This window comes from Schistocerca piceifrons, chromosome 6 (assembly GCF_021461385.2).
Source record: "Schistocerca piceifrons isolate TAMUIC-IGC-003096 chromosome 6, iqSchPice1.1, whole genome shotgun sequence".
NCBI lineage: Eukaryota > Metazoa > Arthropoda > Insecta > Orthoptera > Acrididae > Schistocerca > Schistocerca piceifrons.
The window spans coordinates 479414184-479437164 of NC_060143.1; positions in this window are offsets into that span (position 1 = coordinate 479414184).

Sequence of the window (22981 nt, forward strand, 5' to 3'; positions counted from 1 at the left end):
GGAAAACTAGTTTCCGTCTATGACAGTGGCGCTCACCAGGCGGTTATTTTTCCTAAGCCAGTAGTTACAGTAATTAGTAAGACAGATCAGAATACTCAGAATGAACATGTGGATAAGGGGCCAGTAGCATCTAAGGATACAGCAGAAATATTAGATCACTCATAGTATTTGATAGATACCGTGTTAGAGACGCTTTCTAAGTGGGAAGAGAAAGAGAAGGCGCAGCAGTGTAACGGTAGGGAAGAGCTACAAAATATTGAATTGTCAGGTGAAGAAGTAAAAGAAATTCATGCTTATATTTACGATGAGGATGATGTGCTCTTATCTAAAGTGCCTGTGCAAGATGTTGATACTGTACTAATAGATTTAGGACAGGAGGCAAGTGAGAATGTAGAGGATAGCCTGATGGGGGTCGATTACCCAGTAGCTGTGACCAGTTGTCACTTGAGAAGGAACCCGACGATAATAGTGAAAGTGGTTTAGCTGTAACAAGTGTTACGCCCGGTCTGGAGGCGCAGAATCGCTCAGACTACAGTAATTTGGGTCATGTTCAGCAAACTAAATGTAATGAAGTCGTGCGGTGTTTCGATTTGAAATTAATAGACTGACTGGAAAAAGGCAGCTGAAAATGTAATTCAGGAAACCCCTACACACTTTGACCTAAATGTAACGAAGGCAGATGTCGATCACTTTAGTTGGAGACAAATCAAAAAGCAACTGTTGGATGAGTTTGAGGAACCACCTGTACAAACTGGAATAAGCCACCCTATAATAATAGAGAATATGTTGGGTATCGATGTACGTTGTCTCTTAGACAGTGGAAGTGAGGTGAGTGCGATATCTCAGTCCTTCTTTGATGCATTACCTGGTAAAGACAAGCTTACAGTAATGAGGGCATCAGGCTAAGAATAATTGGTGCTACTGGTAAGGTGTCAAAAACGGTAAAGCAAGAAGCTTTGCTGCCCTTTGATATTAATGGTGATATAATTGATCATCCATGCTTAATTGTAAACAATCTCAGTATTGAGCTTTTAATTGGCATAGATTTCTTGTCGAAATATTAGAGTGTTGTTGACTTTGAAAGAAGTCAGTTAAAAATGGTCTTGCCGATAACCGGAGTAATTACGGTACCTTTTATTGATAAACGTGTAGTAACTAATGATGAAACTTGGGAGCTGCCTATACGAGTTCTGAAAACATAGGAGATATTGATACGAAGGTGTTAATCTTAGTAAATACCAATGACCTTTCAGGATCATAGGAAAACCACATGCCAATGCATATAGCCTAGAGTACCCTAAGAGTAAAAAGATATTAGGTCTCAGGAACGTGATCGACTAAAGAAGTTCATAGGTAGTGAATGAATTCTGTAGGGAGGAGGTTGTTCTGTAACCTCTACACAGTGTGGCAGCTGTGCAGTCCCAGCTGTGTGAGATCTTCTTTCCTTTTCAGGTCTCACTCACTCTTCATCTTTTCTATCCACCTAAAATTTCGACCCTCTTCTTTCCAACACACTAAATTTTCCGTTATGGTTATCAAGCCAATAATAAACTAATGAATTCTGTAGGGAGGAGGTTGTTCTGTAACCTCTACACAGTGTTGTAGCTGTGCAGTCCCAGCTGTGTGAGATCTTCTTTACCTTTTCAGGTCTCACTCATTCTTCATCTTTACTATCCACCAAAATTTCGGCTCTTATTCTCAAATACTAAAATTTTCCATCATGGCTATGAAGCCATGAGTTCTGTAACCATTCTATCCACCGATTATTGAAAAAAAAACCTAATGTGACAAACCTAACAGTGACATAAACAACAGAGAAGTATGACGTAATTAAGATACAAATGCATTTGAGTAACAAGTATGTATAGAACCCTGGTAATATTATAAGTACAAAGTTGTTGTTTTATTGGAAATGGTCCACCAACAGTAATTTAAAAAGATATACGAATTCGTGTACAAGCAGGATCTGAAGTGGCAGTGAAACCTATTGTATGGTGTAGAGTTAACTAATTAATAGTAAAAGAGATTGCTTAGTGTTATGAAAAATATGCAGATAACTTGTAAAAATGAACTCACCTTATGTAGCAAGGAATGGCAGTGTAATAGAATTGAACAGTGTTTCTGGTTGAAACGTGAAGGACACGTCCCTGAAGTATTTATAAGGTTGGAGCTGGCCATTATTTTGGTGTTGGGTATGTGGTGACACACCTACAGGTACTGAGGTTATGAGTTGGAGGCGTGACTGCGACCATAGGTACCCTTACGTTAGATGAGAAAGAGCTGCTCATGATGTCCTATAGGTTTAAGGAATTTAGAATTACGCTCGTCCACAATTACTTAATGCACTTTAGTGGTAGGTCGAGAGAGACTACTTGTGGTTTCAGCGTCCGATCGAGTGGAAATGGATTGCCCCGTGAGCAAACTGATCAGCTGCAATACATTATAGATATGAAATAAATGTGCTATCCTATGCTTTAAATTTTAATGGAGTGAGTATTACTTAAGTTCATGCACTAGCAAAGTAAATAAGTACATAATGACAGGCGTGAAACATTATTTATAGCTCAGCATAAATACACTTCGATGAAGTAAGTACATAATTGCAGATGTGGAACTGACACAGCAGCAGAGGACCAATAAGTGGATTTAGTAGTCAACTAAACGTAGTGTGTTTTGAACACTCAGAACTGTACTATTACCACAAGTTACTCACATGTACAAAGAAGCTGAGAAGACAACTACTAATCAAATATACTCATACTATCTCTAAGAATAAGGTAATCGAAGATGAGTCTTGCTAAGTAAATAAAATACAAATGTATCAGGAATGTACCGAGCATTGGTTCAGTGTTCAGGCCCAGAAATAATAAATTGAATTAAATAGAATTTATGATTGTATACCTTGAGCATAAATTTTCTCAAGTACGTGACTAACGGCGATTTGAGCCATTTGTTTACCGATTTTATGACAGTTAAGCAACAACGAGAGTAAAATTGAAAAAGTTCTAACTTTGTTCCAGTAACATATTGAAAGATAAAATGTATATATCCCCATTTCATTGTGATCCACCCTTAGATATTAAGTGAATAGAGTCTGAGGCACTCTTTTTGTTTGTTCTACAGGACAAACCAGAAAATTGCAGCCTGGTAGCTGCGTGAAAGTGTGGAGTGACTTGGACACAACTCACAGTGACCCCTCCACTTTCTCCATGTTATTTAGAGTGAACGTGAAGGACGCACACTATAGCAACTTCCCCTCCTCTACCCTTGTGAATGGAAGTGTAGAACGCCAGCCAAAGCGGCTACAACCACGAGTGTAAAAATGAAATTGTCATGATTTGTGAAATTTTCTTTCAGGTTTAGAAAAGACTGCTAAGATATAATTATCTGTTTATATATCATGAATAACTGGGTTATTTTCTTTGAATTTGTGTATGTAAAAATGTATTTAAAGGATTTAAGATTTTCATAATTTTACATATTTTTATGTGTTTGTTTGTCCAAGCGCAATATGTATGCCAAAGTGTTTCATTGATTTAGCTTAAATTTTGAGTGATAATGTTGCTTAAGAGGCAGTGAACATGCCAGCAATTTAAATAATTGAAGTAGGTAATCAGTTTTCTTTTAATATTTCTATATGTTCACATTTAAACTTTAATTTGCATAGGGAGTTAAGCTGTACTCTTGCTTCCCTTTTTGTAATTAATTTTTTTTCTTTCTTTTTCTCATTTACATTCAAAAAAAAAATTAAGTAGAGGGTGATGTAGGGAAGAAGCCTACTCACGCCGTATAAAATTCACATCAGTCTTTCCATTGTGTGCCAGCCAGTCCGCTGTAACTAGCTCTGACATCATAAATGTTGCGCAATACATTAAAAATCAAGTAAATAACCTGAAACGTTTCTAGCATGTCAGGAGTAATACTAAATCAATATGTGTTGAATATCAGTTCAATAACTTTAACCATTTTAGAAATTTGGATGTTTTTCTGTAAAAATCATTGGCGCAACACAAAAGAGCTAGAAACTTAAAAATTTATATTTAGATTCCTTTTGCATAACAATTTAGTAGAAACAGTATTCTGGATCTCACAAATTGAAATTTTAATTGAAATTCATGATTGTCTGGTTTTTGTCTTAAAAATTAAGGAAGCAAGATAGATTAAGTAGGTGAATAAATAAAGCTAGGCTGTTTAAATTTAAGTAGAAAGGAGATCCGCTATAATCATAAAGATATGAGAAGTTTCAACTGAGTAACTATAAAACTATAGCGGTAGCGTATCTCCAAAGGGCAAGTCCAGAGATTGTCTACTGCGTGTAGTGTAATTAAATTAATTCTCTCGCCCAAAATATTTGACTTAGCCACGTCAGACTTTTATTATGTTTACTTACCTGTGTGCTGATTGCACATTTAAATTGAGAGCTTCATCGGCCATCAGCAAAGGAAGCAATGATTTATCCGATAACTTAAAGTGGTGCATTACTAGCCCAGCGGCTAGTCGGGAGAGCCGATTTGATCAGGCGTTCCCTTAGCCGTCCGCACCGCGGCTTTATATATAAGAACGCTGCGCGAGAGAGTAAGGCCCCAGTTCTCTCCAGATGCTGAATAGAGCACCATCTGTGCCGGGAGTCGCGTCGCATCGGTATCATTGCTATAAACAGCCTCGGATGCCGTAATAAGTTACTCGGGATACGCGTAACCATGAAATCGTTTTCGAGTGAAGTGTTAATTCTTGGATGACTTTAATGATGTACCTTCAGTTTGCGTATGTCGTATTTTCACGTGCCGCCGCGGGACAGAGATTCTACCATTATTTAGCGTGGCGTTTGATGAACATTATCATCAAATTATGGCGAGCATTCACTTAAACCTTTAATTTGAACAGTTATAGTTGCATCAGCGCATTAGACTCGGAACTGCTCTGGTAGTTGGATTGTGTGGATTCTTTTTTGGTCTTTGACTTTCAGAATATAGTGAACATTTTAGAGAGAATCGTTTTTGATTATGAATCCCAGACAATCTCCTAATTCCTCAGAGCTATAAGCTGTAGCTATGAGTGTATTTCTCAGATGAAGTGGGCACTAGGAATTCTAATTACAGGCTTCACGTTTTGCTAATCACTTTCTGGTTGCCAATATTGTAGTTAGAGAGTCAGTGTTGAGAACGGCAAACAACAACATTAAATAAATAATAGGAACATTTTATATAACAATTACTCCACCCGCCGCCCCACATATGGTGCATCAGGTGGGAAATGCATCTTTTCTACATTACATTCTACATTTTATATGACAATTATTCCACCCGCCGTCCCACAATCCGTCCCTTCTCTTTCAAGTCTCGCTACCGAATAATAATAATATAATGATGTACACAATAAAGTAAAGGTTAATAAAGTAAAAAAGTATTCCCCTATGATTTCGCAGCTAAATCGTCGTAGACATTTTATAAATTGTAAGAACCAATTTCAGTACCATACTGTAGAGCGCTTGTACGGGAACGCAAACGGATGCACGTAGAAGGCAAGCCATATTGCTCCGTCGTGAGATGGGGAAGTTTATCATTTTAAAGCTTTGTGATCTTCGAAAATCTCTATGTGATCGGACCGACTGAGTTGCCGTATTAGCGAGTAACGCATTTGAGAGAACGGCGGCTCAAACGCGCGTGCGGTTACCCTGACGTAGGCTTTTCCTGATCTTCCGAAATTGCTTCAGGTATATGCCGCGATGGTTCACTTCAGGTCACGACCGACTCCCCCCCCCCCCCCCCCCCATATTATGGGACCGATGACCTTGTCGTTTGATGCACTCCCCCAAATCAGCCAACCAACTACGTGATCAGTAGTATTTGTGTTCATTATTGTTTGCTGCCCCTCATGCTTCATAAACAGGAAGGAATGGTACGAAGGTTGTGTTTCATGCCACAACAGCGGAAGACGTAAATGATGGACATTTACGGGGTTAATCTGTTTTAATACGGAACCCGTGTCCGGAAATGTGCCATTTGGATACAAAATAGGTTTGAATGAATGTCATATCTCTCGCTTCACGAAACGCACACAAACTGAGAACACGGCGCCTTCTTCAGTGTATGTTGTAATTATGACATCATAAATCAGTGTCGCCCTACTACAACAATGGCTACGAGATACTGATATGGTCGCATCTAGGGGGTATACTGCGGTGCTCTACGGCCTCGCAGCACTCTCCAATTATGAAGAGGACGTGCTTCTTCACAAAGAAGAGAACACGCTGACAAGAGTTTGAAACATGGCCCATGTCATGGACTTCCATTGAGCACTTAGGTCAGTTGATATTCTCCGCTGTGTGCGTAACGTGAAGCTGTAGATATGAATTTGATCTCATTTTGAAACTTAGTTTACATCCACGAGGTACATTTCCAAATGTGCATGCCTTATGAAAAACTTACCTACAAGTCTCCTCTGCAATCTTTGGATGCCTGTAACAGGAAATATGAACCACTCTGCATACAGGGCCAAGAAGAGTAACATGGTGTGGAGTCCACAACATTCAGTACTCGTGATTTTCCGGTTTTTGTTGAAATATCCGTAAATAGCCCTTGACAGATTTTCTTTCTTTCTTTCTGGGGGCCTTTGTCCCGCGTCGCGTGGGGTTGGACGTGTTTCTATCGATTTCGCAGTGTTAGTTGCAGAGGGTGGCTGGATGCGCTTTCTGCCGCCACCATGAATCCCCCGCGACGGAATTAGTGTATCCCAGCTGCTGAGTGTAGTGTAAGCCACGGAATAGTGCGAACGTTTTCAAATGTTTGCGAGGCCTGTAACTGAGGCGGTACGCAGGAACCAGCCCAGTATTCACCTAGCGGTATGTGGAAAACCGCCTAAAAACCACATCCAGGCTGGCCACCAGACTGGCCCTCTTCCTTAATCCGCCAGGCGGATTCCATCCAGGGCCAGAGCGCCTACCCAAGTCCAGCAAGCAGCGCATTAGCGCTCTCGGCTACCCTGGCAGGCCAAATAGTCCTTGAAAGATATCGGCTGTTATTTATTCCATGCTGATACCATTCCTAAGATACATTGATTGATATTCGTACAATAAGAGAATTCCCAAGTATATATCAAATTGGTGCATAAGTTCGTATCGTTTTCCTTTTGCTTGTTGATGCTCCGGTTGCTGTGGGATTATTTATCGATTGCCATTTTTAATCTGAGTTTACATATCGCCATTTTGTTATTTGGAGATAATAAGTGGAGCTGTGACCGCTAGAAAAAGGGAATGCCAAATAAGGTAATCGGAACATTTCTGACATACACTAATAGCCATTAAAATTGCTACACCACGAAGATGACGTGCTACAGACACGAAATTTAACTGACAGGAAGAAGATACTGTGATATGCAAATGATTACCTTTTCAGAGCAATCCCACAACGTTGGCGCCGGTGGCGACACCTACAACGAGCTGACATGAGGAAAGTTTCCAACCGATTTCTCATACACAAATAGCAGTTGACCGGCGTTGCCTGGGGAAACGTTGTTGTGATGCCTCGTGTAAGGAGGAGAAATGCGTACCATCATGTTTCCGACTTTGATAAAGGTCGGAAGGTAGCCTATCGCGAATGCGGTTTATCGTATCGCGCCATTGCTGCTCGCGTTAGTCGAGATCCAATGACTGTTAGCAGAATATGCAATCGGTGGGTTCAGGAGGGTAATACGGAACGCCGTGCTGGATCCCAACGGCCTCGTATCACTAGCAGTCGAGACGACAGGCATCTTATCCGCATGGCTGTAACGGATCGTGCAGCCACGTCTCGATCCCTGAGTCAACAGATGGGGACGTTTGCAAGACAGCAACCATCTGCACAAACAGTTCGACGACGTTTGCAGCAGCGTGGACTATCAGCTCGGTGACCATGGTTGCGGTAACCCTTGATGCTGCATCACAGTCAGGAGCACTTGCGATGGTGTACTCAACGACTAACCTGGGTGCACGAACGGCAAAACATCATTTTTTCGGATGAATCCAGGTTCTGTTTACAGATTCATGATGGTCGCATCCGTGTTTTGCGACATCGCGGTGAACGCTCATTGGGAGCGTGTATTCGTCATCGCCATACTGGCGTATCACCCGGCGTGATGGTATGGGGTGCCATTGGTTACACTTCTCGGTCATCCCTTGTTTCCATTGACGGCGCTGATTTCTCAGGAACTATGCACCCAAATTGCGTGAAAAAGTAATCACATGTCAGTTCTAGTATAATGTATTTGTGCAATGAATACCTGTTTGTCATCTGCATTTCTTCTTGGTGTAGCAATTTTAACGGCCGGTAGTGTATTCTTTTGTTTGAGTTCAGTAGAGGGGTGGCAGCAGCGGAGGCAGCCAGAAACATCTGCTCGATGTATGGACATAATGCCACTGTACAGAGCACAGCAAGAAAATAGTTTTCGTTTTGACATTAGTGACGCTCCACTTTCGGGAAGACGTTCGAGGTTTGATGAAGATAGTTTAAACGCATTAATCCACATCGTTAAACATGAGAGCTAGCAAATATGATGAACTGTGACCATTCCACCATCGTGCAACATTTGCATGCAACGAGGAAGGTTCAAAACCGGGTGTGTGGGTACAGTACGCTCTAAGCCAAAATAAATAAAATCGGCAGATGGCCGTATGCGAATTTCAGGTTGCTCGTCGTCGATTGGCTCGTGAGCAAAGCCGACCATTCATATCCTCTATCGTTACTGGTGACGAGAAGCGATGACTTTATGCCAACAAAACGAAATGAATGGAATGATTGAGCCCAAACAAAGTAATAACTCCCCGTACAAAGACTTGTGCGCATCCACAAAAGACAATGTTACGCAACTGGTGGAACAGTGACGCTCTGTTGTACTACGAATTGCTTCCCGAGACGTAACCATCAATCCTGACATTTAATTTCAAGAACTGAGACGTCTTACATACTAAGTCCAAGGAAAACGAGCAGGAAGGATACGTGAAGTGATGTTACTCCACCATAACACCCACACGCTTTCTGCTAGACTAACAAAAAACGCTGCACAGGAGTTTGATTCGGAAGTCATTCCGCACCCGCATTTTCGCCTTATATTGCGCCATTAAATTTTCAGCTTTTCTGCTCTCTGTCGAATAACCTTCAGCGAATTTCCTTTCCGGATGAAAATACGCTCTGAACATGGCTCGACGGGTTCTTTGCCTCAAAACAGTCTACAGTCGCTGAATCGAGAAGTATCTCAGCGTTGGCCGTACGCGCTTTGCTTCTCCTTGCGTGAGGTATCTTTAATGACCAATAATACACGTTGAAACTTCCTGGCAGATTAAAACTGTGTGCCGGACCGAGATTCGAACTCGGGACCTTTGCCTTTCGCGTGCATGTGCTCTACCAACTGAGTCACCCAAGTACGACTCACGCCCCGTCCTCACAGCTTTACTTCTGCCAGTATCTCGTCTCCTACCTTCCAAACTTTACAGAAGCTCTTCTGCGAACCTTGCAGAACTAGCACACCTGAAAGAAAGGATATTGCAGAGACATGGCTTAGCCACAGCCTGGGGGATGTTTCCAGAATGAGATTTTCACTCTGCAGCGGAGGGTGCGCTGATATGAAACTTCCTGGCAGATTAAAACTGTGCGCTGGACCGAGACTCGAACTCGGGACCTTTGCTTTTCGCGGGCAAGTGCTCTACCAGCTCAGTTGTTAGAGCACTTGCCTGCTTAAGGCAAAGGTACCGAGTTCGAGTCTCGGTCCGGCACACAGTTTTAATCTGCCAGGAAGTTTCATATCTGCGCACACTCCGCTGCAGAGTGAAATTCTCATTCCAATAATACACGTTGTTGATGCATATAGTGGTTGCGTTATACAAGGTTTTCAAACAAAGTTTCGAATACTTTGAGAGGTAGTATTATTCATACAAAAAATAAATAAATTAATCCAATAAACGTGGGTCCAGAAATGAATACCTTTCGCGATAAACATGTGTTTTCAGGAGTGTTCAACGTGGCGTACATTCATGACAATGCTCTCCTGGCTTAATGAATAACGTACCATTTCAAGTATACCCAATTGTGTACCTGTTGACACTCACTGAAGACGCGACCCAGTAGCGACTGCACATAGTTGATTGGCTTAGACCAGTTCCTTCAAGCGTCCCTGTAAACAAAAGTCTAGGGGATTGGGGAACGAGCAGGCCAGGTGTACACCCCCCTCCCCAACCACGTCCAGTCCAGCGGTCCTCAAATGTCTGCGTCAGATGTTCACGCACATTGTAACAAAATGTGCTGGTGAGCCATCACGCATGTACTACAGTCGTATTCCTTGCTGCAGTGGCACAGCCTCCAGCAAGGAAAGCAGTACATTTATGAGAAAGTCCAGATAATACGCCCCAGTTTATCTTTGTGGTAGCACGTATCGCCCTTTTAATCTATCGCCAAGTACGTCTGCCCATATGTTGATTACGATTCGGTATTGATGCCCTCTTTCCTGAATTGCTTGGGGATTTACATCTACTAATACAAGTTACATCTACATCTGCATCTATATCCATACTCCGCAAGCCAATTGACCGTGTGTGACGGAGGGTACCTTGAGTACCTCTATCGGTTCACCCCTTCTTTTCCAGTCTCGTATTGTTCGCGGAAAGAAAGATTGTCGGTATGCCTCTGTGTGCGATCTAATCTCTCTGATTTCATCCTCATGGTCTCTTCGCGAGATATACAGGTACATAGGAGGGAGCAATATCCTGCTTGACTCCTCGGTGAAGGTGTGTTCTCGAAACTTCAACAAAAGCCCGAACCCAGCTACTGAGCCCCTCTTTTGCAGAGTCTTCCACTGGAGTTTATCTGTCACCTCCGTAATGCTTTCGCGATTACTAAATGATCCTGTAACGAAGCGCGCTGCTCTCCGTTGGATCTTCTCTACCTCTTCTATCAACCCTATCGTGTACGGATCCCACACCGGTGAGCAGTATTCAAACAGTGAGCAAACAAGTGTACTGTAACCTACTTCCTTTGTTTCCAGACTGCATTTCCTTAGGATTCTTCCAATGAATCTCAGTCTGGCATCTGCTTTGCCGACGATTAATTTTATACGATAATTCCATTTTAAATCACTCCTAATACCTACTCTTAGATAAATTATGGAATTAACTGCTTCCAGTTGCTGACCTACTATATTGTAGCTAAATGATAAACGATCTTTCTTTCTGTGTATTCGCAGCACTTTACACTTGTCTACATTGTGATTCAATTGCCATTCCCTGCATCATGCGCCAATTCGTTGAAGATCCTCCTGGATTTCAGTACAATTTTTGTTGTCACAACCTGTCGATATACTACGGAATCATCCGCAAAAAGCCTCAGTGCACTTCCGATGTCATCCACAAGGTCATTTATATATATTGTGAACAGCAACGGTCCTACGACACTCCCCTGCGCCACACCTGAAATCACTCTTACTTCGGAAGACTTCTCTCCATTGCTGCGTTCTTTTATCTAGGACCTCTTCAATCCAATCACAAAATTGGTCTCATAGTCCATATGCTCTTATTTTGTTCATTAAACGACTGTGGAAGTCAAGAAACACAGCATCTACCTGGGAACCCGTGTCTAAGGCCATCTGAGTCTCGTTGACGAATAGCGCGAGCGGGGCTTCACACGATCGTCTTTTTCGAAACCCATGCTGATTCCTACAGAGTAGATTTCTCTACAACAGATCGACGTTAGAGATATAGGTCTATAGTTCTGCACATCTGTTCGACGTCCCTTCTTGAAAACGGGGATGACCTGTGCCCTTTTCCAATCTTTTGGAACGCTGCGCTCTTCTAGAGACCTACGGAACACCGCTGCAAGAAGGAGGGCAAGTTCCTTCGCGTACTCTGTGTAAAATCGAACTGGTGTCCTATGAGGTCCAGCGGCCTTTCCTCTTTAGAGCGATTTTAATTGTTTTTCTATCCCTCTCATCTGTTTCAATATCTACCATTTTGTCATCTGTGCGACAATCTAGAGAAGGAACTACAGTGCAGTCTTCCTCTGTGAAACAGCTTTGGAAAAAAATCATATATTATTTCAGCCTTTAGTCTGTTATCCTCTTTTTCAGTACCATTTGGTCACAGACTGTCTGGACATTTTCTTTTGATGCACCTACCTCTTTGACATAAGCCCAAAATTTCTAAGGATTTTAGTTATGGAAATTCACAACATCTCTTGTATACACTGTTTCATCAGTAAATAAAATCGTGCAAGTGAACTGTGGATCTGCACACTTCTGCAACAGACATTGACAGAACCGCCGTCTGCCATGATGATGCTGAGGTCTTAGGGCCTGAACGAGCTCGGGATAGTAGCCTATAGTTACAGCAATTTTTTATGAAGTACCCCATTCCTGCTCCCCGATAAGAGAGTAAAACACGCCTTCTTTTGCTGCTGGTAATCGTCGCACACTTGTCCCAGCGCTTTCTACCACCGAATGTTTCACACGCTCCTCGATGACAGAGCGGAGCCTTCGACTTTCAGTCTTCCGAGGTGCAAGGGTACCTGTGTCCCGCAGACGATGGAGAAGTTTGCCTAACAGCTTATCAGAGGATATTTTTCAGCGTAGAGGGAAAGAGCTCGTGGGCTGAATTCTTTTGCTAAGCTATAGCACATCATCATATCCGCTGTTTCACTTGTCGAGTAGTAGGCATCCATTGCTAACAAGTGGTGGAATAGAGAAAAATGTAAATGTACTGTCCCATTTGTATGTACAAACAGCGCAATACCAGAAAACACACAAGTGAACCCGCGTTTGGAAGAAGGTAAAGCATCATGATACATACTTAGGGTTCACAGTACTGTACAGTAAGGCATATAGACACGATGAAAACTCGAACTACACACCTGTCTGGGGATCACCTAATAATAGTTAGAGTACTGTAAGTTTACCCTGCCGACACACTTGACGCAGCTGCAATGCAACGACTGTGCTTATATCCGCAACAAAGCGTCGCGCAGCCCTGCCTATAAACACGTGTTTGCCGGCCGGAGTGGCCGAGCGGTTAAAGGGGCTACAGTCTGGAACCGCACGACCGCTACGGTCGCAGGTTCGAATCCTGCCTCGGGCATAGATTTGTGTGATGTCCTTAGGTTAGTTAGGTTTAAGTAGTTGTAAGTTCTAGGGGACTTATGACCACAGCAGTTGAGTCCCATAGTGCTCAGAGCCATTTGAACCATTTTTTTTAAACACGTGTTTACCTTGAACCCATGCTTATTGGACTTATTTTTCTTGTTTCCATGAGTACTTCACATCTCAAAGTATTCGATAATTTTTTTCATAGCCTTTATAATGCTCACAGATTTGTTTTTATATTATAATTTTTCTCTTGTTCTCTTACCTCTCAAAGTATTAGATACTCTCTTTTAACAGCCTGTGTAATGCTTTTAGATTTGTTTTAATATTATAGTTTTTTTCTTATTGTCTTACTGTTTGGTTAAAATGGTTCAAATGGCTCTGAGCACTATGGGACTTCTGAGGTCATCAGTCTCCTAGAACTTAGAACTACTTAAACCTAATTAACCTATCACACACAACCATGCCCGAGGCAGGATTCGAACCTGCGACCGTAGCGGTCGCACGACTGCAGACTGTAGCGTCTAAAACCACTCGGCCACTCCGGTCGGCTACTGTTTGGTAACAAACAAATTTTGCAGCGCAAGTTTCATAACGTTCATTTACTACAAGTTTCATAACGTTTACTTACTATCAGGAGATACGATCTTGTGCTCTTATTATTTCGTATGTGTCTTCCTGGAGTTGCAATGAATTGGCCTGCGGACATCAGGCTGCCGGATTTTCGGCACTTTTGCGCACAGTTGGATGCTTCGCTTTCACGTTGTGTTTCTCATATGGAGTTACCAACTGTCGATGTGCGGCTTTCATTTGTCTACTGTGTTGTGGTGTATTCATTTATTGCGTGTGCGTGTGTGTTTGGTACGCTGTGGGGCCTGTTTTGCCAAAATAGGGGAATTCTGAGACAGGGTAGTTTCAAATAAAAACATTTTTACTTGTCTGTGGTGAGGGATTAAGTTCTTTCTATGTTAAGTTCGTTTTTAATTTGTTCATTTTCTATATCGCTGTCTTTAGTGGTGGACATGATCAGTGAGTTCTTATTTGGATTGATGTGGTCAATCATTATTTTCTCGTTCAATGCAATGGTGCTTTGTATTTGAGAGTTCTGCTGTGATATCAGGAGTTATCTATTGTAATAGTTCATTCTATTATCATATCCCGTTCCTCGTTTGACGCTTCATGTCCATGCTTTATTATAGGTTCACCAAGGTACAATGGCTGTTTTCTTACTTTCAGCTTCTTGTGTGTTGTTTTTAACTTGTTTTGAAATATCTACCATTCAAAGATACACTGAACTGTAGCCTTGACATTCTGTCGTCGGATTAGGGAAGGACGGCGAAGGAAGTCGTCCGTAACCCTTTTTAAAGAAACCATCCCGTCATTTGCCTGGAGCGAGTTAGGGAAATCACGGTAAACCTAAATCAGGATGGCCGGACGTGGGATTGAACCGTCGTTCTCCCGAACGCGAGTCCAGTGTGTTAACCACTGCGCCACCTCGCTCGGTCGTTGGTGTCTGTAAATGTGTCTGGAGTGTGTTTATTATTGTGTGTGGTATGCATAGTGATGATTTTCTAGCATTCCCTCCACACTTATTATTTCCTTTGCACGTATTTTTGGTTAGCTAATATTGCAAATGAAAGTTGCACGGTGGATAGGTACGGCCCGATTTAACTGACCGATTAAAGGCTAGGGCGTGACACTACCAACAGCATCATGCTTAGTAAAGCAGTGCGATATTCTAAGCAACCCTCCAATTGGCGACAGTTTTGCAACTAGGGGCATTCAATAAGTAATGCAATACATTCTTTTCTCAGCCACTTTCTGGTGAAAAAATGAGAAATTCGTTGTGGGACATCTTAGACTATTCTGGCTGCAGCCCCTATAGGATAATGAAATTTAGATCGGTGGCCTTCAGAATAGCGTCTGTAACGGAAGTGCGTCCGAAGCAGAGAGCTCTCACTGAAATTCTTGTAGCGAAAAACCAGAGCGTCGCAGACATTCCTAGGTGCTACAGCTACGGGGAACTGTCAGAAAAGCACGGAGTGGGTGAGGAAGCTGTCAACACAGCAACAAGGTCGCGCAAACATGTTCGATCACCAGCGTGTTAACTAGCCGCACACGGCTGCAATGTTGGAACGTGCGGACACTCTCATTCGAGGTGGTCGACGATCACCATCAAACACCTCGCTGGTAAACTGGAAGTCTCTGTTGACAGTGATCTATCAGTTGGCGTACACGTAGGTGTGTGTCCATTGGGTTCCTTGTCGAATAAGACAGTAAAGAACAGCGGCCGGCCGCTGTAGCCGAGCGGTTCTAGGCGCTTCAGTCTGGAACCGCGCGACCGCTACGGTCGCAGGTTCGAATCCTGGCTCGGGCATGGATGTGTCTGATGTCCTTAGGTTAGTTATGTTTAAGTAGTTGTAAGTTCTAGGGGACTGATGACCTCAGATGTTAAGTCCCATAGTGCTCAGAGCCAAATAACAGCGAAGTACTGTATGTGTGGAAATGCTTCCGATTTACGAAGCTGATCGTGAAACCTTTTTTGTAGAATATGGGTTTGTATTTTCGAAATGGAAATAAAACGACAATCCATGAAATGGCGCCACAGCACCTCTCCTCCGAAGGAAACGTTCAAAGCCGCAATGTCAGCCGGTAAAGTCATGGCGACTCTAAAAGGGTTATTCAGCTCTATGTCGTCCCTCATGGTGCAACGATCAACTCGGAAGTGTACTGCGCTACCTTCAGGAAATTGAAGAAAAGACATCAGCGTGTTCGTCGACCGAAAAATGCAAATGAATTTCTCCTTTTTCATGACAGCCAAGGCCTCCCAGAAGTCTGTGAACCGGAGAGAAGTTCACAAAACTTTATTGGACTGATCTTACTGATCTGTCCTAGAGCCCAGATATCGCAACTTCCGACCTCCATCTGTGTGGCTCAATGAAGAATGCACTCCGCGGGAAGCAGTACGTGGATGAGGTGGTGAGATGGTGAGAGGGGGAGGGGGGGTTATCGATGCAGCAAGACGTTTGCTCCGACGTCGACCATTACAGTGGTGCCATGCGGGCATACACACCCTCCCAGTAAGGTCTCAATGAGCGGAGATTTTGTTGAGAAACTAGGTTACTGTAACAAAAAGAGATGGTAATAATATGGTGTACTGGAATCCTGAATAAAATGAACCAGCGTTCAGAAAATAGTGTGTTGGATTGACGAAATAAATCACGGGTGAACAGCCTGGAATGAGTGTGCATAGGACACAATATTTCGGCAAGCGACCCCGTTACCACCATCAGGAGCGCTGATGTACTGACTGACGGTGGGCCGGCGCCTTGTATATATAGGACAATTCCCCTCCCGCTCCTCCCTCAGGCGCTTCCTATGAGTCGGTGCGGTCCGCGCCCCGCGCGCGGTCCAGGTGCGGCGTCCGTTCTCCCGCCGTCTGGGGGCTGCGTCCTAGGTCTTCTCGTTCAGGAGGGTCTGTCGGCACCGCTCTCGTTATTCTTCCCTCCTCCCCCGAAGTCGGTACACTCTGGGAAATATCCTTTTTCTTCTTAATCCTGGTTATCGCGGGTTCCCACGCCTTGCTAAGGATGTGACCGCAGTCACGATTTAGTTGTGGCTCCCTTACTCTGATCTTTATGGCTTCTTTGATGACACAGTCCCAGCATTTGGAAGTCTGTGTCAGGACTTTGGTTTGGTCATAATACATGTTGCGGAGTTCCTACACGCAATGCTCAGCGATTGCCGACTTACTAGGCTGTTGGAGTCTAGTGTGCCGTTGATGTTCTCAGCATCGGTTTTCAGTGGTACGGATGGTCTGACCCAGTGTGCGAGTTGTGCTTTTACCAGTGGGGGGGGGGGGGGGGGGGGAGAATGTCTTAGGGGGTTAGTATAATTATATATGTTACTAGCTTGGACCGTGGCGTTACCCATGGTTAAACAGTTATTTATAAATAGATGCTAATGCCGAAACTCACTATTCACGCATATGCACTATCAGAAAAGCCATCCCTTGTTATATCTTTACAAGTACATTACAGGTAAAGCTTATTTACAAAATCACCTACATACGGGTATACGAGGGGAACTCAAAAAGTAAGGGCACATTTCTGAAAAGCTGTACTTATTCTGATGATAGAAAACTGAAACATGCGTTATTTTTCTACGTAACCTCCCTGGACTTCAATGCAGTTTTCCCGACATTTTACGAGTTTCTTTATTTCATCAGAAAATACGTTTATCGGTTGCATCTGTAACCAATTTTGCACCACAGCAATGACGTCTTCATCACTTTCAAATCTTCTGCCCTGTAGTGCATCCGTTAAGGGTTCAAACATGTGAAAATCGCTTGGAGCCAGGTCTGGACTGTATGGTGGATGTTCCAGCACCTCGAATCTCAACTCCTTTATTGCATCGGCTGTCCGTTTGGCAGAATGTGGGCGATCGTTATCTTACTGCAGGGTGACACCTCTTCACAGTTTTCTACGACGTTTGGATCTGATTGCAGGTTTTAGTTTCGTACGCAACACATCACATCCACCATACAATACAGACCTGGCTCCAAAGCCTCGTTTACGCTGGGGCGACGTCTTGCAACATTGTGGCACACTACGGAAATGTGGCGTGCGTCGTCTTGTCATTTAGTTCTAAATGTTTTGCAATGCTTAACTACTCGGGGTCAGGGATTTTCTCTGCCTCGTGATGACTGGGTGTTGTGTGATGTCCTTAGGTTAGTTAGGTTTAAGTAGTTCTAAGTTCTAGGGGACTGATGACCATAGATGTTAAGTCCCATAGTGCTCAGAGCCATTTGAACCATTTTTTTTTTTTTTGCTTAACTACTACATAACACTTTTTCAAAATTAATAAGCAAACATATTAATAGTATTAAGAGTAAACTGTTCGGCTCCACAAATTTAAATTATATGTAAAGTTTTTCTCCAGTGCGTGGGAAATCAACATCCCAGATTGGGATACATCAACTAAAACCAGAGGAGGGAATGGTCTGATGCAGAGGGGGGGAAATCTCCCCCATCCCTCCCTGCAAATCGCACACTGGTGTGACCTATACAGGGTGAGTCACCTAACGTTACCACTGGATATATTTCGGAAAACACATCAAATACTGACGAATCGATTCCACTGACCGAACGTGAGGAGAGGGGCTAGTGTAATTGGTTAATATAAACCATAAAAAAAGAACGGAAGTATGTTTTTTAACACAAACCTACGTTTTTTTAAATGGAACCCCGTTAGTTTTGTTAGCACATCTGAACATATAAACAAATATGTAATCAGTGCCGTTTGTTTCATTGTAAAATGTTAATTACATCCGGAGACATTGTAACCTAAAGTTGACGCTTGAGTACCACCCCTCCGCTGTTCGATCGTGTGTATCGGAGAGCACCGAATTACGTAAGGATCCAAAGGGAACGGTGATGGACCTTAGGTACAGAAGAGACTGGAACAGCACATTACGTCCACATGCTAACACCTTTTTATTGGTCTTTTTCACTGACGCACATGTACATTACCATGAGGGGTGAGGTACACGTATACACATGGTTTGCATTTTCAATTACGGAGTGGAATAGAGTGTGTCCCGACATGTCAGGCCAATAGATGTTCAATGTGGTGGCCATCATTTGCTGCACACAATTGCAATCTCTGGCGTAATGAATGTCGTACACGTCGCAGCACATCTGGTGTAATGTCGCCGCAGGCTGCCACAATACGTTGTTTCATATGCTCTGGGGTTGTAGGCACATCATGGTACACATTCTCCTTTAACGTACCCCACAGAAAGAAGTCCAGAGGTGTAAGATCAGAACGGGCTGGCCAATTTATGCGTCCTCCACGTCCTACGAAACGCCCGTCGAACGTGTACCTCACCCCTCATGGTAATGTACATGTGCGTCAGTGAAAAAGACCAATAAAAAGGTGTTAGCATGTGGACGTAATGTGCTGTTCCAGTCTCTTCTGTACCTAAGGTCCATCACCGTTCCCTTTGGATTCCTACGTAATTCGGTGCTCGCCGATACACACGATCGAACAGCGGAGGAGTGGTACTCAAGCGTCAACTTTAGGTTACAATATCTCCGAATGTAATTAACGTTTTACAGTGCAACAAACGGCACTGATTACACATTTGTTTATATGTTCAGATGTGCTAACAAAACTAACGGGGTTCCATTTAAAAAAACGTAGGTTTGTGTTAAAAAACATATTTCCGTGCATTTTTTTATGATTTGTATTAACCAGTTACACTAGTCCCTCTCCTCACGTTCGGTCTGTGGAATCGATTCGTCAGTATTTGATGTGGTTTACGAAATATATCCAGCGGTACTGTTAGGTGACTCACCCTGTATGTACATTACCCGCATTGGCAAGGTATCTGATAAACCCCTGATTTACGTAGACCAAGGTTGTCCTTGACACTACCAAGATGGCTCTTGGTCTTGCTTGGAGGACGGAAGATGGTTTTCACTTGGTGTGTACGTAAAATGCGTCCCATTTTTTCCGGATAAGGCCCCACAAAACGGAATGATAGCCAAGGCCGCCTCCTCCTGAGGTTCATCCTCAGTTTCCGCCGGTGCTGCAGGTGTGGGATGTACAGCCTTCAGAATCTACCCTTCCTTGTAACCGTTCCTCCGAAACACGTTCTTCGGATTGTCCAATTCTTGTTGGAGACTGTCGCTGTCGGAGATGGCCATTCTTTTGTGCCGGGTGGTGGCAGCTATCCGCATGTAGGTACAAATCGGTGTGCGTCTTCTTCCTATACACGCTGTGGCCCAAAGTGCCGTCAGCTCGTCTTCTAATCAAAACATCTAGGAAAGGTAGGATCGCATCAGTTTCGATCTCCATGGTGAACTTAATATTCTCGGGTCTGGAGTTGAGATGTGTGAGGAAGTCTGCCACATTATCTCTTCCACGTGGCCAGATAACGAAGGTATCATCCACATATCTAACGAAACGGATGGGTTTTAGATGTGCTGACTCAAGAGCTTCCTCCTCGAAATGTTCCATGTACATATTTGCGACAACGGGTGAGAGTGGACTCCCCATTGCTACTCCTTCTGTCTGCTCGTAGTATTCACCGTCAAATAAGAAGTAAGTCGATGTCAGAACATGTCTGAAAAGGTTGCTGGTCTCTTTGTCAAATTTCTGGCTGATGAGTTTCAAGGATTCTTGTAACGGAACTTTAGTGAATAGAGATACCACGTCGAAGCTCACCAGTATGTCAGATTCCTTAAGCGTAAGGTTGTTGATGCCTCCCAGGAAATCCACGGAGTTACGGATATGGTGTGTACATCTCCCAACGTAAGGGCTAAGCAGTTGTTTGAGGTGCTTGGCGAGAAGGTACCTGGCGCCGGCCCACCGCCGGTCAGTACACCTGATGATGGCAACGTGGTCGATTGCCGAAATATTGTGTCCTATGCACACTCATACCAGGCTGTTCACCCGAGATTTATTTCGTCATAAAACACGCCTGGAGAAATTGAAGAATCACAGTGTGTTGCATTATTTGTTGAACGCCTCTTAAGTTCCTTAAATCACCTTATGGAGTTACAGATGTTTCCCCTTGAACAGGGGGAGGGTCAGTGTTTAGGACCACCCTTACCTCCCTTAGACTTCCCGCTCTGATGAAATGCACGCCTACCGAATTTTAGACGCTAACCTTTCTTCCTTCCACTGCGTTACACACACACACACACACACACACACACACACACACACATTTGCGGTAAACGTGCGTCACGCACGCTGCACGCAGCGGTCGCCCCGCCCGGGGCCTACACGACAGTGGCGGAAGCTTCGCCCACGCAGACCAGAAATGTCGGGCGTACACAGCCGGCGGCCGCTCACCGCCCACCAACGCCGCCCACGCAACGCCGCGAGCCACATTTGCATCCTGCGCGCCTCATCAGCTGCCGAGCCCCGCTCTGCCGTGTTAACGTCTGGCCCGTCTCGTCTGGTCAATAATCCGGCAGCGCGCTCCCAGGAGCGGGCCATTAATCGCATTGTTTGCGTTCAGGACGGCAGACGAGCGCGCTCACCGGCTGTGACGAAAAAACAGCTGTGCGTCTGTGAATAGCTGCGAGTGGCGCTTTTCCACCTCATCCAGTTCCGATATTCTCTCGTTGGAAATCCCAATATTGTTCCCACCGCAACATGTAGAAAGGATTACTTTAAAGCTCCAAACCGTAATGGACCAGTGATTAGCTCTTCTGATTAGCAACCAAATGCTACCAAGTTCTACTTCTACTTCTACATCTACATCCATACTCTGCAAGCCCCCTGACGGTGTGTGGCGGAGGGTACTGCATGCGGCTTCAGAATATCAAGCAAGCCGGACATCTCACCCATTTAAAGTTTGAGAATAGGTTGAGGTCGTTTCGGGCCCAAGGCCTCTAATCATTCGCTTTACCGGGTGAGACTAGTACCAGTACCAGCTATCTTGAGGGTAACTTCGGAGGGAACCAGCTACTAGATGGTTCGATTAGTCTTTCGCCCCTATACCCAGCTCCGACGATCGATTTGCACGTCAGAATCGCTGCGGACCTCCATCAGAGTTTCCCCTGACTTCGTCCTGGCCAGGCACAGTTCACCATCTTTCGGGTCCCAACTTCCACTGACTACGTTAATTTTCTAGTGAAGGAATGATCTGAGATGAGGTCTTGTAGACGGCCGGAGTTGCCGAGCGGTTCTAGGCGCTACAGCCTGGAACCGCACGACCACTACGGTCGCAGGTTCGAATCCTGCCTCGGGCATGGATGTGTGTGATGTCCTTAGGTTAGTTAGGTTTAAGTAGTTCTAAGTTCTAGGGGGCTGATGACGAAAGTAGTTAAGTCCCATAGTGCTCAGAGCCATTGTGTTAAGCATGATGACCATCTGTGACGAATTAAATACTGTGAAATAGCTGACGAGGAAGCTCCACGCTTTTCGTCATATTGACAGAAATCAATACAATTCACATTCTGGGAAGCATCTCGACTTTGTGGCATTCATGTACAGCGTGCCACTCAGTTCTGTTTTGGGTCCTTTATTGTTTGTAACACAACTCACGTTCTATTGCTTGTCATGCCACAAGAGATACTTTTTATCAATTCTGAATACGATAAAAGTATCAAATAGAAAGTAGTATTAGTCTTCTTATCAAAAGATCTATCCTTCAAACTTCTTAAGGGGGGTAGGACGTCAAACGGGCCGACTTGGAGCAGGAGAGGCATCTCAGGACATTTTGATTTCCAGTGTCTATACTTTTACAAATAAATTCATAAAACTTTGTCAGCATCACCAGGAAGGATTCAGGATTCACACCCTTTGCAGTGGACGTTCGAAAACATAACAAAATAAATTGGTTTACGTGCGAAATTTCATCATTTTTTCACTTACTAATGGCTGCATTTGTTGCTATAGGTACAGTTTTCTTCTTAAGTTAGAGAGATTCGTCGATGAATTTTGCACAGCAAACATACCATACTCTCCGGTGTATGAAGCTCTAGAATTTATTAAATTTATGAAAAAACGAATGAACTGTTATATTTCAAACTTCATGTTTAGAAAAAAAAACAAATTTTATAGTTAATTACCTCAATTTTTACCACAGTTTTTAATAAAAAAAAGCACTCCATCTTCAGGCCACAAGTGGCCCATCGGGACCATCCGACCGCCGTGTCGTCCTCAGTGGAGGATGCGGATAGGAGAGGCGTGTGGTCAGCACACCGCTCTCCCGGTCGTAACGATGGTTTTCTTTGACCGGAGCCGCTACTATTCGGTCGAGTAGCTCCTCAATTGGCATCACGACACTGAGTGCACCCCGAAAAATGGCAACAGCACTTTGCGGCTGGATGGTCACCCATCCAAGTGCCGGCCACGCCCGACAGCG